Source organism: Scomber japonicus, chromosome 24 (assembly GCF_027409825.1).
Source record: "Scomber japonicus isolate fScoJap1 chromosome 24, fScoJap1.pri, whole genome shotgun sequence".
Classification (NCBI taxonomy): Eukaryota; Metazoa; Chordata; class Actinopteri; order Scombriformes; family Scombridae; genus Scomber; species Scomber japonicus.
Genome location: NC_070601.1, coordinates 14594312 through 14608155, shown reverse-complemented (window position 1 = coordinate 14608155; position 13844 = coordinate 14594312).

Here is a 13844-nt window from a genome sequence, read left to right as displayed (position 1 = left end):
AGGCCGCTCCCTCTACTTTTTCACTAACATAAACTAAACCATGAATAAGCAGTTTGATAGCAAAGCACAGCTGCTTAAGAACTCCATGACTGAATGAATTCTTGACTCAAACAGGAATATTTAATCCGACGCAGCCGCCTGATTCTCTATTCCATGTTAACGGGTGTTGACGTCGCCGCTTGTGACAGCTTTGCCGTCAGGAGTGCAGATGTCAGAGGCACTCCATCAGTTAGTGGTAATATGTGATCACACCACACTGACCTCTGGGAAATTGAGTCTTTAATCACGACATCTTCAGACCCTGACTCCTGGCGAATTAGCATTCCTCAGATGCAATCTAATCTCGCAGCTTCTCCTGCCAATTCATTCAGTGAGAGGACACTGTTTGACTTTGTGCCATGTAATGCCAATGCAATTCTGATTGATGAAAAGACGTGCCGGAGGCTGAGTGATGTGTCTCTGCTAGGTGTGAGGGCGATAAGCAAGCTCCTCTGTCTGTTTTGCGTGTTCTCGGTTTGTTTTCAAATTGAAGCACAACGGAGAAAAAAGACAGAATAACACAAGGAATATTGATTTTTTATTTTTATTTTTTATGATCCCCAAAAATTAGTGAGCTGAATTGCTTGGTAATTACTATTCCAGCTATGCTAATAATTCACTGAGATCAATATTGATGGTTCAGCCTCAAAGTAAACTCAATTTAGTTGTGCAGTGCAGAAGCATTCACGTGGATTATTGTGTGCACCTCTCATAATTACATCTCCTCTTAATTTCCCCTAAGAATAATTTATTTTATTGTCTGTCAGCTCTGACCTCACCTACTGCGAGCTGGACAAACAGCAGGTCTCTAACGGATTTAAAGTGCTGACAGTCAAGAAGTCATTACAGCTCACTGAGAGGATTTTCATAAACAGGTTTTCATCTGTTTAGCAGTTCTGTTAGAGTGTCCACTTAATAAATATACATGCTTGACCTTTAATGGACGCAAAACCACCAGTGCGGCGACAGCAAATACCAACAGAATTTAACATAGCTGCATAAACAAATTGAATTTATTTGCCCTTTGATTTGTTTTCTCCATAATGCTTTCATGAATCTGCATTAGGGTTATGTAATGTGTGACTGGAATTGATTTAATTCTTTCAGCTTCAACACTGAAAAACTGGGGCCATATTAAAAACAGCTGAAAGTGTCATGTCTTTTTTTTAAATGCTGGGCTCAAATAGGGACAGTCCCATAAAATTGAAATTACAGCCACCATTGTAAAATAAATCCGTACTTGAAGATGTATCATTAACCAAAGGGGACGTGAAAAGGAGCTACAATATAACATGGGCTTAATTCCATCATTACTGATGACAGTAATTACCATTAAAGCTTTTCATTATCATAATCATTATTACAGCACCAATAACAGAATTACTGTGGCCATAGGGAGAGCAAGGGTCTGAAGTAGAAGAGAATCCTGTAATAAGTTTGTCATTCATTAATACGAGTGTGAATGGAGGGCGTTCTTGTATGAAAAGTACAGAGGACGAAGAAAACATGTTGCCACAATGTCATCATAGCTCACACACACACACACACACACACACACACACACACACACACACACACACACACACACAAACTCTTTTCTAAATTGAGGTATGAGCAATGAGACAGCTATGATAACTGAGACTACACAAGTTTGATCTTGAGAAATATTAAAAATACTTCTGGATATTACTGGCAAACTGTCTCAATCCAGGATTTTATGAGTATTATTCATCAGCTGCAGGGGATCATAAAGAAAAAGAACACAAAAACAATATGATGCATATTCCATCCAAAGCCACCAGACTGCCTCCTTTATCAGCTGTCACCTGAACCCACACTAGAAGACAAATGTTAATCACCTGAGCATTGATTGTAAAGCCTGATAAACTATTGTACTTTCTATTTAACAGCCATCAAGACACAGTAACAGTGGGAGCTGTCTTTCTCACCAATATCTGTTTAAAACTATCCACTACCTTATTAGAATCCTGCTATCTGGATCATATCACTAGATGTTTATGCAGTCTAAGCTAATAATAAACCTGCATTACTTTTGTGATTTATGCAGCATATTGATGTCCTTATAGGCTTTCATTCTGGTTTGTTCTCTATCCTGCGTTGTCGCTTAGAAACGTGTCTTTTGGACTATCATTCATCAGACAGCCAGTAACACAACTGCAAAGCAATACTAATGTTGCACTAAATAGACTCCTTAATAAACTGACAGTACGGCAGGGTTGTGTGTCTGTCAGTTGTGCTGCCCCCAACTAGCCAAAACAAAAGGAACAATGAATGAGGGTGTAATGACTCAGAAGGTGCTGAACCCAAAAGCACGAATTCAGATGCAAAATCAAGTGTCCAAAACAAAAACCAGGCCTCAAACTAAAGAAGCTAACTGAAGTGAAAGAGGGTGGCCCAAGCAAACCTCTAGCAAAGCAGAGAGCAACTGAGGAAGAGGTGTATATGAAAGGGAGGCTGACTGGGAGGCTGATGAATTCCAGTTGTGGAGGGTGGGGAAGCTCAGGTGAAGGGAATGAGGTGATTACAGGGCAGGGAGCGGCAAGATCTGCAATGACAGGAGAGTTAGTAAAAAAAAAAATGAACATGAATAAAGAGAAAAACAAAAATAGTCCTAAGCAGCTGATCCCGTGACAAAAGGAGGCTTTAATCTGTTTAAATGTGTGTATTTCTTCTTCAGGGACATACACATAAAGGAAAAAGAGAGCTGGAATTTATCTCCCACTCAGCATAAAGAGATATCACCTTCAGTTCAGTCAATGGTTTAACTAATCTCTCTTACATCTTTGTATTGGGGTTCTTTTCAAATATTCCTCAAAAACCTGACATTTAACTGAAGCCTCATGTGCTGTCACCACAGCTTTGTAATATAAGAAAATAAGTAAATATGAGCAAGAAGTAACACGCTAGCTGGAAGCAATAGCTTTTGCTTCTTTCTATTTTGATTGTATTGTGCCGTCTGTTCTCTCCTTTACATGTTCTCTGGAAAATTCTATTCAAATATAGCTAAAAAAGAAGCTAATATGCTTGCTAATATGTTGATAGCTTGCTACGTGCAACAGGCAGGAGCTACCTGATAATGCTATATAGATAGCTAACGTTACTCAGCATCAAGAGAAATCACCTTCAGTCAATGGTTTAACTAATCTCTCTTACATCTTTGTATTAGGGTTCTTTTCAAATATTCCTCAAAAACCTGACATTTAACTGAAGCCACATGTGCTGTCACCACAGTTTTGTAATATAAGAAAATAAGTAAATATGAGCAAGAAGTAACAGAAAGCACACGCTAGCTGGAAGCAATAGCTTTTGCTTCCTTCTATTTTGACTGTATTGTGCTGTCTGTTCGCTCCTATACATGTTCTCTGGAAAATTCTATTCAAATATAGCTAAAAAAAAGAAGCTAACATGCTTGCTAATATTTAGATAGCTTGTTAGGTGCAACAGGCACCTGATAATGCTATATAGATAGCTACTGTTACTTCCAAAGCACATTAAATTACTCCTGTTAATGGGAATAACAGAATCTACAAGTTGAGAATAACACATTGATAAAAAATGTAAGGATGAAACTGACTGTTGGATCAACTGTCCTGATACAAAATGTTGGACACACCAAATTAAAAAAAGTGTTCCCAAACTTTTGACGAGTACTGAACTGTCAAAAACGATCATCTGTACAGTTCCTCCTTAATATGGACTGCTGTAATTGTACAAAGTAGACAAAACTTTCTAGCATATTTCTAATATAGATATTTTGACGTAATTATTTTCAGTTACTCTAAACTAATACAATTTTGTTCATTAATAATCAATATCAAACCAGAACTGAACTGCTTTGTATTGTATTGTTACAAATGTATCTGTATTGCTTTCATATCTGACCATTGACTGTGTATTTTGATATGTATCGAATTATCTGAGGATAGATACACATAGGTCATCATAGCCAGGATTTTTAAAATAGTGAGGTCCAAATTCTCCCAGCACATTTAATTCAATAACTCAATCTTTTTTCTTTTTTAAAAACAAAAACAAATGAAAGTCAAACAAATTGATTCTAAATCCATCATTTACTATTTAGACAAACATGTGTAGACTGTGAACCTGAGGACATAACCTTTAGCACTGTCTGGGTTAAAAAAAACAAAACGCATTTGCTCAATCGATTTGGACGCTCCTCTGTGTCTGACCCATATATGGGTCCTTTCATTAATATTTTCCATTCAAAGATAAGGCCTTACAATCACTTTGCGGCCCTAAGGTGACCTTTGATATGTACTGTCTTGCGATAGTGAGCATCTGGTATTCTGCACGTTGCACACAACGCTGCAACATATGAATGAATTACATTATGCCTCCAAAAGCAGAATTAAATTTCCTCTTTATCTTGACTATTGCATTCTTGGTAACCGTGAATACACCTGATAAAAATCCAAAATCACAAAAGCGAGACGTACACTTTAAATAACCCACGAGTATTGTTAATTTCTGAGCACAGTGACTGGCCTCAGGTAAGCTTATCTGTTGCTGAGGCATTCAAGTGGTAATTAAAGTATCTGCAGGCAAGTTGTGGAGGCGTTTCATCTGGCAATGCAATGTATCAGGCAGAGACCTTTGTCCCCCTAAATTCACCATTTCTAAATAACTGACATGTATGTTTCTTTAAATCAAGGCAATTATTTTGTATAATGGGTCTCCTCGTGTATTTTTTCATATAGAACAAAGAAGTGAACCTCGCTAATGTGCCATGTGCCATTTAGGAATAAAATTTGCATTCACTTGCCACTATAATCATTCACAGTTGTTAGTCTAAATAAAACGTACATCGCTGACTGAAAATGATGTGAAGATCAGGCTGTGAATGAAAGCAGAGCATTCTGTAAACATGTTGGCCAGTCTGGACAGACATCAGATCTCATCTCATGCTGAGCCACATCATTTGCACTGCACCTCTTTCACCTTGGATGTTGCTCAGTGGAAGAGCACATGTTTGGCCTGTATGAGGTCCAGCGTTTGATCTCTCAGTTGATTATAAAAGCGGGGTGGTACTGAGTCATGGGGTCTTGTCTTTAAACCAGAGAAGCTGCTCACAAGCTCTTTAGGGTCTTTTCTCTGCTGACCCCAGTGATAAGAAAATATCCCCACTGGGATGAATAAAAATGGTGTGCAGACAGCCATATTAAACTACATCATGACTTGGCATTCATTGTTGGTGCAGCTGCTGCTCCTGTGAGCCAGTGCCGCCACTTTTCCAGTAGCCTCATGTGATTTGTTACACCTCCTACCCAGGAGACATTTCTCATTTGAGCTCTTGAGAAATCCCCTTCAAATAACCCAAGATAACATTAATGTAGCGCCGTCTAAATAGTATGCTGTCAGAGAGCACATTCTCAATCAGATACAGTCTCTGAGCAGACCCATTAGCGGGATTAGCAAATAGCTTTACAGCAAACGAGGCGATGATTGACCTTGCAGTGACACCTGGCAGAACTACCTGTGAGCTTGGCTGATGCTCACACAGCTCAACAAGTCTTGCACTTCACGGCTCAGACATCCTGCTGACTTGAAAGTAAAGACTTAACAAAGACATCAGTGTTACCATGCCTTTGATGATGAAACAGCAGTGAATTCCAGCAGAGCTGCTCTATACAGCTGTTATGAATTTATTGAAGAACAGGTTGCTCCTGATTATTTTTGAGGTATACAAACCTATTTTAGGGTAGTCTAATGTAGGCATACAGTACTTGACCAAAACTGAAACGCTATTAACACAGATATTAATGATTTTCTTTACAATTTGTGTTAGGGGATTACTCTACCCATAACTGGGCAATATAAAAATGTAACACATTCAATATAACACACCAGTACCAGCAGGAGACCTTCTCTCTAGATGTACCATTTTGCTTCTGCAATCAACAATCCCACAGAGAGAAATCCATCATAGCAGAGGCACAGATACCCATTTCTCAACACGCAGTGGTCCCAGTAGATCGGCATGCAATGCAATCACAAAACATATTGTGTTTCGACGAACGGATGATTTGCTTTAACCCCACTGCTGAAAGCAACAAGTTCACACCTGTTCTCCTGAGCCAGATGGATAAAAGACTTTCACAATAATGGAAGTCACAGAAGTCATGAGAGGAAAGTAGAAACTCTAAAAATGTTAACTGGAATACTTCACTACATAAAATACACTATATTTTTGTTGTAGTTAAAACATTTTGTGGAACTTTTTTTTTTCTTTAAAGCAGATTTCATTATTTCTCTTGGCCACTTGGGGGACAGAAACATCTATAAATATAACTGTTACATCAGCAGATATGTAGCAACATTAATTTCATTTGGAGTGTTTATGTCACCTGATGAATGTAAACCAATAATCATTCTCCTTTGAGCTCTGTTTTGGTCTCCACCAACTCCTGAAGGCAGTGGTGGACCCAGGATGTTTGAGAGGCAGGGGCGAAAAGATATAAAAGGGCACCTGATACATTCAATGGACTAGGGCTGTAATTAGCCAAAGAAAATCTTGACTGAAGTCCTGAAAATCGACTAAAAATCAACTAAAAAAATGTTAGATTAATTAGCTGCGCAGTACTTGGTAGCCTTGTCCGCCTAAATGAATTATAAATAAACATAAAAAAAACTAGTAGGGTATTTGCAGTATATTAAATCGTTTTTGACCTAATTATTTTGCACTGAAATGACACACTCGAGTCTGTCGGCTCTGACAGCGTTGCTTCACGTGCACCTGCGCAATATCATAGCCTATTTCTGAAAATAGTATTATGTCAACTAGTGATATCAGCACAAGAACTGTTGAGGAATATGCAACATGACAGACAATTTGTTTTGTCATGTTATAATAACTGACAGACACCATCATTTCAGCCGCTCTGTGCATGTCCTCGCACAGTGGGGCGGCAGGCTGAGACACGAATAGACTATTAACTTAAAGCTTTTACTCTTAAACACAAAGGGCGCGTCCACTTTAATAAAAAAAGAATATTTATTATTATATTACAAACCAGATCAAGACGAGAGCAGAAACGAAATAAAGTGCATCACTGAAAAATAAAGCGTAGGCTCAAAACAAATACAAACAGTGGGCACAGCACAATTGCGCATTAAGTTCAAAAAAATAAAATAATAATAATAGTAATAATAATAATAAAGTGCCCAAATCCAATAAATAATACTAGAAATAAATGTGCACAAACAAATTAAAGGGAACCATAAAAGTACAACATGTTATTTAGCCAAATGTTTAAACTGAAACAAAATAAAGTGCATAACAACAAGAAGGTAGGCTCACTCAGAACAAATACAAATATAAATAAATCAAATGCCCAAATCCACAAGTATTTCAAATAAATGTGCAAAATTATAAAATGTTATTAATGTCCAAAACAAAATAATGTAAAAACAATGAAATAAACAAATGGCTACTCACTCACAGAGAGTACAATCAGTGTCCACTGTCCACTAGCGGCAGAGTGAGGCCTTGAAATCCACTGGGAAGTTTTTCACCGGTCCCGGTATTATGAATTATATTATAATTATATTATATTAAGAATTTTGGTCGAGCCAGAACGTATCGACCAATGAATCGACTAGTCGACTGGGAGATTACAGCCCTACAATGGACCCCCATTAACAGAAAACAATGATGCATGTTTGGTAAAAAGGCTGCATCCCCCAATTAAGATGAACATTGTGTCGACAGAATATGAGGAAAACAACATCTTTGTAATAAAAACTATTTATTTTTTAAACACTTATTTTGCAACACATTTGTGGTAGAAACATGGAACTAGATGCACAAGATAGGTGAAATAAAAACTGAATTCTGTTGGTGATGAATTTGTAAATGTTAATGACCTCATTATGTTTAATTGGGATGTACCTCTGTAATGAGCAACAGCAGCTCTTTTTCTAAGCTGATTCTTTATCTGCTTCAGTTTAGAGAATGATCATTCAACTGATGCAGCTGTCACTGTGTCCCCATCATTTTCTTTAAGGCACATACAGTAAGCATGGCTTGGGCATTGCTGGTAGGGAGGGCATAATAGGAGTGGACCACCCTCAGTTCAGTGACAATACTGTCTTCCTTCATGTCACAGAACTGGTAAACATCATCCATGAAAGGTTGGGCAGCTCTGACATTTGTCATGCCTTTCCAGTTCCTTGGGTTGGCAGGGCGCTGACTACATAAATGAAACCTGTGTGGTTTAATTTCTACTAGGCATCCCATCTAATTGCTAATGGCTAATGCAAATATACCTTTATTTCTTCCATGTCCTTCCTTGCTGCCTCCAGTATTTTGCAGATCCCTTTGCATTGTCTTCAATTTTCTGTCTCTTCAAGGCATTCTGTAATCACAGGCTGACCCAGTGCTCATCTCTCTCTCTACAAGTACAAGTTAATCCAAGCTAAAGGGTTGCAAACACATTTTGAATAAAGAATGCTTAAAGTTGACCACATCTGGTTGAATTCCAGTTTGTATGGTTAAGTATATCTAACTAGCTAGCCACTATCAATCTAGCATATCGTTTAGCATGTTATAGAGTTTACGACAGGCCTACATATAAAACCAAATTAGAAAATACAGTCTACATTAATTAATAATATATCCTCAATAAAATTTAATACATACACTTGTTTTAATTGCAAAAAAGCTACTACTTACTAAACTTAAAATGACTTACTATGTGACCTATCTCACACACTGTATTAGTATCAAGGTTACAGCTTAGACTGCACTGATCTAATCTAAGGAGGTGTGACTAGGGAAACTAATCATAGAACTGTCCCAAAATCAATTGAATGGACATTCATTTCTACCATAATGGGCGGTCTATTCCATCAAATGGTATCTGACAAGACACAGCATCTCATGTTCTTCACCTGAGGGGCACTTCACATTGTTTTTCTCCTAGGGCACTTTTTCACTGAAAGGGCACCAATTCTGTTCTTCAGTATTTCAGACTTTAGGGAAGACGAAATTGCACTTTCTCCCTTTTTTTTCTCACTAGAATGGCATCCTCTAACTCACCCATCACAAAGGGTACTTCTTGGACACTGTGTTATACCCTCTTCATGTTTTCTTGCTTCTGGGGTTATTTGGAGGGCATTTCATCATGCTGTGGGGCCATGGCCTGAGTCCACCAGTGCCTGAAGGTAATATCTGGCTCTTGAGCTGCAAAATACTACCTATCTTCACCAGTTAATTGCTAACTTTGTCTGGTTGTCTGGTTTGGTGTTGGTCAATTAGTGTACAGTGAACATCTAGACAACAGATTGAATGAACCTGATTCATTACATTTCTTGTAGTCTACACTGACTGTCATGGAGCCCTCTGCTATCTAACACCAGCTGTCTCCAGATATCAGACTGATGTATTTCCTAATTAAATTTATTCTGACCACCTGAGGGCCCCACCGACTGCAGATGTGTTTAAAAGAGACCTAAGAACTTATCTTTTTACTAAAGCATTTTGCGAAGTGTCTTTTATATGTTCTCTTTTAACCTTTTCTTTTTCTTTTTTCTTTTATTTTCTGCTCTGTAGCACTTTGAGATTGCTGAAATGTAAAGTGCAATACAAATTAAATGTATTATTATTATTATTATTATCATTTCTGCATCTGTATGATAATGAGGCAAAGTGTCACTTATTACAGTCTCTCCTGGCTCATATGGGCTGATCAGTCTGGGTTGAATGTAATGATTAATAACAATGAGAGAGCCAGAGAGCCAGCCACCAGAGTTGTGAGACGCTTGACTAACAGCTGAAAAGCAACATTTTGGGGAAATATGTGTCTTTCCTATTTGTTGGGTGTGATTTGATATAGTTATCAGTTTCATATCTATATGTTCAATACAGAAGTATTAAGTAAGCTTAGCCAAGTGGTCTTATTTACATTAGATGTGGAAATTAATAAACATGTAAAGAAATCAAGACATGTTGAAAAATATAATTCTGTTATTTATTGGCCATTCATAAATGTATTCTTTTTTTGGCAACATTTTGATGATATATTGGAGTGTTCTGACCTGAACCTGACATTAAAAAAACAGACTAGATGTTATTAGTTTTCTGTGTATGAGCTGGTATTACAAAAATAAAATCAGCTGTATTATGATGAATGGAAAGTCAGTTCATGCAAGAGAACCAACTGAGACGCAATTACCTTTATTTATTTAACAAAATAGTCTGTAATTATGTGAAAAAATGGGGCCTTGGCCTTAATTTTAACCTTTTTATTCTGTATAAAAAACTGTGTTGGTTTACTTTGCGGGGATTGACTTCACAATGTCTATATGCATACTTGTGTATGTGTTTATACTGTTGGCAGGGTGTAATTACAGTGCTGAGCCTATTTGCATAGGTAATTAGTCCTGACAGTCACTGGTCTTTTGCAGTGTTCAGTCAGTCAGCTGAATATTAACAAGAGAAAGGACTTCAATGTGTTGGCCGTTTTCCTAATTTGCTATTAACATACAAAAAAAGCATTACATGACAAACAGGTTAAAGAAAACAAATGTCAAAACAGTTAATGTGCCACCAGTTGTTAGAAAAACTGCAACTAATTGCCAGCTATTCAACAGATGCCTCAACAAGCCCAAGAAACTGTGAGATTGTGAGATGAAAAAAAGCCAGATTAAAGTCATCTCTGGGAAATTTTGTTGAGTTACAATCTCCACAACAAAGAAATAAAGCAGCCCAATAACATGAAAGTAAAAGTGGTCGTAGAGTTCAATGATTTCATGCTGGTGAGCTGCCTCCTCCTTCATCTGAGCTGACACTGTTGTTACAACCCCCTAAGGTGTGACAGCCAATGGAAAGGGTGATTTGTCATGATTGGGTAAGTGTACTCCCCTTCCGAGTGTATGTGTGTGTATTGGAGTCGATATGGCTTCGGCCGGGAGCAGGACTTTGAGCTGGCAGTGACATAATTCACACATGTGAGCTTCTGTCTAGTGAGAGAGGGAGAGAGAGAAGGGAAGTTAGTGAGCTTGTGTTCGCAAGAGAGTGTGTCCACGAGCTATATGTGTGTGTGCCTGTCCACCCAGACAAAATGTTTGTGCCCACGTATTTCATTTACCTTACAGTGTGAGACAAGGTTACAGTTATTAAAGAAGCCCAGAGCAATTGTCTTGGCAGCGGTTATTGTGTCCTGCGATTATCTCCCATCAACCCTGAGCCGTCACATCCTCCACAATCCCCCGCTGAAACGAGCCCGCCGCCACTTAATTTCATTGTTGATTATCTTCCAGAGCGCTGGGAAGGAGATAGAAGCTCTACTGTAATTAAGTAAATTGGAAGCGATAGGAGCGAGGGAGAAACCTCCGATGTAATGCAAAGGTCGACCTTGTGTTTCTCTCCTTCCTCTCCTGACCGGAGCCTACCCTGCCCACCTAAAATCTATTAATTCTATTCCCTTTTCATCTCACTCATCTTTCACCCACATAGACACATTCATACACTCGCATAAACAATGCATGCAGAGCACCTTAGCACCTTGAATCGAGTTTGAATAATGGCAGCTATTAATCTCCTGGACACTTGAAGTTTGATTAATTTTCCGTGAAGCTAGTCTTGACACGACGCAAGAATTCTGTCTTTTTTAAAAAAACAATATACCTGCAGTCAGTAGAGATTTGTCTGATAGAGTGAAAGACAGCAAACTGAGTGAGCTTATCTGTCCAGAGATGGCAGAGGAAAAAATTGACAAGGGATAGACAAGATAAGGCGATTACATGTCCGACAGAACCAGAGTAACATAATGGGATTGTATAAAAACCAACACACACATCATGTGGAGATTCAGTTGATGTTAAAAGAAATATTCCACAACTTGGATGTTATCATAAAATTTGCCCATTGTATCTGTCAGTTATGATGACAATAGACTTAAAGATTTAAAGAAACTTGGTGACTTTGCTGAAAATTGTTAAGACAAAGCACGAAAACAGCAGTCAAATGATCATACAGGTTGGAAACAAACAAGCTAACGGTAAAATTAATTGTCCAAAATGCTGTTATGATCATCCATGACGGTTTACATACTGACTTCATGGATCAACTAAGAGTTGACAGCTATGCTAGCAAGTTGATGTTTAGCAGGTATGTTCACCATGTTTAGTGTTAGCATGCTAATGTTTGCTAATTAGCACTAAACACAAAGCACAGCTGAGGCTAACAGGAATTAAACCAAAGCTGAAAGACCAGGGCGTCGAAGTTTTTACAATTCATCATCTGGGGACCATGAATGTATTAGCTTTTATGCCAATACATGTGACAGTTGTTGAGATATATCAGTGTGGACCAAAGTGGTGGAGTAACAAGAGTTGTGCTGCTAACATTACTAAATATGTGTCTTTCAAAGTTCACATTTTTTGCTACTGTAGTAATTAGAACTAATCAAGCACTGGCATAGAAATGGAACATATAGAGCAGGTTAACAAAGTGGCATAACATTTACTTAAGGAGAGAAAGAAAAAAATAATTAAATAAAAACAAAGCTGGTCTATGAAGGACTGAGAATGAGAGCGAAGAACTGCAGTGTCCTACAAGTCTCATGTACAACACCATCAACCAACCTTGACCTCCACACTCTTACTGCTCAGTTGAATGAGATGTGGAATCAACCAATGTGAACGTCATCCCTAGGCAACTGTTATTATTATAACCAATAGAGATGACGGCCAACACAATAAAAACATAAATTCTACCTTTTTTGGCAGTGAATGGGGGAAAGAAATGTATCTATCTCAAAGAGTCCACCTTAAATGTAAGTGGTATTCATGGTATTCTGGCTATTTGAGTTAACCTCTGAATTTATGTTCTGTTGTCAAAGATAACTAAGGTGATTTCAGTCATGTAAGTCCTTTTTTATCTCGGTATTAAACTGAGAATTACTTAAATATTGATTTGAATGTTGGCAGATCTTTACATCTTGCAAAATATAACAACAAATACTGTGCGCTGCTGGCAATTAGTGAAAAATATATGGTGTCAAATCTAGATCAATAGGTACTTTTTTTATGTGTATCCATGTGCAGAAACATTTCAAGATAAAAGCTTTTGCAGTGACAGGCTCAGTTTTTTATTTTTTACATTTTCCTCCATGCTGTTCTCACAAAGCATTTCATGTTGACAAGTTTGGAGAAAAATGTCAAGCAAGAGCAAAGAAGAAAAAAAGAGTGTGAGGGTTTTTCCCGCCACTCTCTCTCTGTCTAAAGCTGTGTTGTCTGTCAACAGAATAGAGCAAGCCAAACACACTCTCACAGGCATCTGCTGAGGATTGCTCGGGCCTTGTGGTAAGAACAGAACAGACAGGAGGAAACTGTGAGAGAGGGAGGAAGATAGAGTAGATAGAAGCTTAAGTCTGGCTTAGATCATCACAAAGAAGGGGAAAAGATGGTAAAGGTGGTGGGAATGGGACTGGGAAGTGAAGGGCTAGAAATGGAAAAACGAAAAAAGCTGATAAGTTTACAGTTACACAAAAGAACCTACTATTATTCTTATGAAACACCTTCATGTGTCACGATTGAATCTTTTCCAGCCATCTCTCCCTGCTTTACAGAGAAGTATCCACCTTTAAACTCGTCCATCTCAACCACCTGCTTTGGAATAGTCTTTTTCCTCCCACCGTCTCTCCAGGCATGATCCCACTGGTTTGTGCTCTGAAGCGCAAAATTGCATCCGAGATGTGGGTCAGGTAAGGAGTGAGATGGATGTGGTTTTAATAGAGATTAATTACATCCCAAATGAAGCA